The sequence below is a fragment of the Lycium ferocissimum genome, unplaced genomic scaffold (assembly GCF_029784015.1).
Source record: "Lycium ferocissimum isolate CSIRO_LF1 unplaced genomic scaffold, AGI_CSIRO_Lferr_CH_V1 ctg8621, whole genome shotgun sequence".
In the NCBI taxonomy this organism is placed as follows: Eukaryota; Viridiplantae; Streptophyta; class Magnoliopsida; order Solanales; family Solanaceae; genus Lycium; species Lycium ferocissimum.
Window position 1 is genome coordinate 1 of NW_026727344.1, and position 3,548 is coordinate 3,548.

Sequence of the window (3,548 nt, forward strand, 5' to 3'; positions counted from 1 at the left end):
AGGAACCCTTTTTTGATTTACAGACCATGCGTGGCTTTTTCGAGTACGAGCTTTTCAATGGGCTTTGTCTCTTTCTTCTTTGTTTCTGACCGATTCACGAACGGTCTGATTTGAAAAGGGTTCAAATTAAATCCCGCCCAAATAAGAGGAGACTTCGAATCCGAGAAACCCTAGTCACTCAGCCTATAAATACTCTCTAAATCCTCAGCCGAAAAGGGGGGTTTTTTTCGGGGTTTTGGAAGGCAATTCCAAATTTTTCTGAAAAATACAGTCTCACTCGAAATACAGCCTCATTCTTAAAAGACAGACACTTGTTACCCTATTTTCATTCTCCGATTGAAGCTTTAGTTACTTAAATCGGGTTCGGGTTCGTTCGAGTTCGAGCGTAAATTCGAGACCCTCGACGCCCCATTTCACTGTACACAAAACAGGTCAGTGCATTCTCTTTATTTCGGATCTAAGTTTTCGATGTGTTCGCGTTCTATTATATGTTGAGATTGTTGGATTTTCTTCAGATTTTTTTTACGGGTTAAGTACCATGGATTTTGAATGTTTGTTTGTTGATGACGTTTAGATAAAGTCAGAATTTGTATCTAGTAGCTTGACTTGTAGAATCGACGCTATTCGGTTCATGATACCAATCCAGTGTCTTTGACAACAAAATGATTAGGCTGATATAGAAGAAATTGATAAAAGCATATTTTTGATTATGTGATCAAACAGTGCCTTGTTTGTTAGTATAAGTGGTATCGGAACGGGTTTATATTGCCGAATGGTTGAAATGAAGAATGTATGTTCGATGAGTTTGCTGTCACGCCAGAAATGTGTAGCTTATATGCCTGGGTAACTTGAGTACTGTCCCTATGTGAACGACCATATGCCTAACTTAAAAAGGGAAGATCCGTTGGATTCTCCCTGTTAAAATATATCTGTCCAGAACTGTGTATGCCCACCGAATTGAATAAGAATGTTGTTTTATTATCTTAATTGGAGTCACAAGTTTGTGTTTGTGGAATGTACATTTGTGTCAAAGATCTACTGTTCTGTTTATGCTAGATAGAGGAAGAGGTCGCTTTAAATCATTGTGTCTTTCCTCTCGTTTTCATATCCGCCCTCCCTTTTTCCCTGTATGCCTATGATTCTGCTCTAATCAACAATCGTTTCAGCTTTAAAAAATGAAACTGCTTCTGCGTACTATTACAGTTGATTTTTTCTGCAAAATGCACTTCTACCCTTAGAACAAGATTCTCTGTTTACTAGACACGAAACTGTATTTTCTGAGATTGAAACTCGAGTTGTCAAGATAACCAAGATTTGTACGCCCCTCAAAGGACTCTGTCTAGGCTGTATGGTCTGTTCTATTCAACTTGCTGATTATTGTAGTGCCTAAAGATCTCAGAATATGTTCCTTTAAAATGGGTAAAGGTGTTCAAACTCAGTTCTGCTCCTTTAAAACCATGTTGGTATTCGGCTGAAATTTGTAATGAATGTTTGAAATTATGTATGGATGAAATGTGCTAAGAATGAGTGTCCAGCCTTTGTTAGATTTTGTTGTTTGTCTCATTCTGAACACAAACAGCGTATTGAGTTAGAATCCGGCTGAAAATACTTACTTGAAATATCATTGGTCTAAAGAAGCAAGTCAATCGTATTAGATCCCTGATGATTATGAGTTCTGTTGACTGACTATGTTAAATTCCTATTCATGTAAACATGCTATATGTTGATCTAGATATGTGTTAGGCATATTTTCAAATTTCTGTACGTGATCAGGTGTTGTGAGTGCATGCTAGACTGAAACTTGCCTCTGCCCTGCCTTTTTAAATACCTGCGCATGCATTTGTTTAGTTGGGTTGACAGCTTAGCTTTTTGAAATTATATCCTCAGTCAATTTATGCTTGTATGAATGCTAATCATTACTTCTTTTTCACATGTACATCTGGGAGCAAATGGAGTCCTAATTCGGGACTCTCGCAAACTGAAAGTCTCAAGACGAGACTCGACATATCCTCAACACACCTATGCATGGAGGCGTCGTTCATTATTTTTCTAGAACGCCCGGAATAGCGAGAAAGTTTGCAAAATCCGGCATCGCCTATGGCGTCTTTTCTTCTTTAGCAGTCATTATATCTCTTTAAGGATTATTGATTATCTGTGTGTGATTCGATTTTATCTCAAGTTTGAGATTGACCATTATGACCCTTTGCATTGGATTAGTAAATAAGTTTATTTAATTATTCGGGATCGTTAATTTAACGGATTAATAGGCTTAATCAAGTATTAGCATCTTTAAGACACGCGAATTATTTCAAAATATAAGGCTCATTTTGCAACATCTAAGATAAGTTTAGATCCGGATTTTAATAAGAGTCATTGAACATTTTTAGGATATATTAGTTTTGAAGCCAAAGTAATATCCTAAAGAATTTGCTTACTAGCCATCTTTCCTAAATAACATGACCTCCGTCCAAACATATTTAAAAGGAAAAGAGCTCAAAGTTCAGTTTGCTCCAAAAAATAACGATTCCAGCTTTGCCCTATTGTTGGTTTTATGTACCCTTTAAGTAGTCAAGTCTTTTAAAATTAAAGGAAAACACTGAGTTAGTTTTTTTTTTCAATTGACATATGGTTTTAACATAAGTTTTAAACAAAATGCATTTAATATTTGTATCTTAATGATTTTTTCTTAAAAGCCTAATTTAATTAACCTAAGTTTGGTCGGATTAACCATTATTAATGGAACTTAGAGGATGCCTAATACCTTCCCTCTAGGTTAGTTGAACCCTTACTCAGATCTTTTGGTTTCGTAGATTTAAAACAGAGTTGACTTTAGATAATTACTTTAATGAACTTTAGGTGTCCTAATTCACCATAATTAATTAGGTGGCGACTCTTAACTTTAATTAACCCCGGAATTACCGGGATGTTGTAAACTATTTTGACTTAGGTTAAAATAGGGTATGACACAAATAACAAGTATTCAAAGCTTTAAACCTTGCTTAATGAATTCACTTAGGAATAAGAGGAATTTACTTGGCATAAATTAACCGTTTTTCATGCATACTTTCTTATCTTTGGGAAAGGCATAGAAAGAAATAATCTTTTCTTATTGGGAAATAGTCTAGATTCACATAGAGATTAAGTGCTTCCATACAAACGATCCATTAGAAGTATATCAAGATCAATACTTATGATCATACACTTTATCTGACGGGGCCACAACCTTGGTTCTTTTTTACCCATAACTTTACAACTTTAAATTACTAGTCACTTTAAATTAGTCCACAAACGAAAACTCTTATAAAACCCCTTTTTCTGGAATACACTAGGACCGCAAAGTTAGTATAATACTTATTTAGTAAACTTTTCACACCATATTCTCTGTGGGATTCGACCCCAACCTTGTTGGGTTACTATATTTGACATCGTTCGCTTTACGCTATTAAAAGGTGTAATTTGACCGTATCAAATAACAATGTTGAAACTCGTGTATTTATTCCTACAAAGTCTTGAATATAATTCATGAAATTTTCCCCTTCCCCATAATT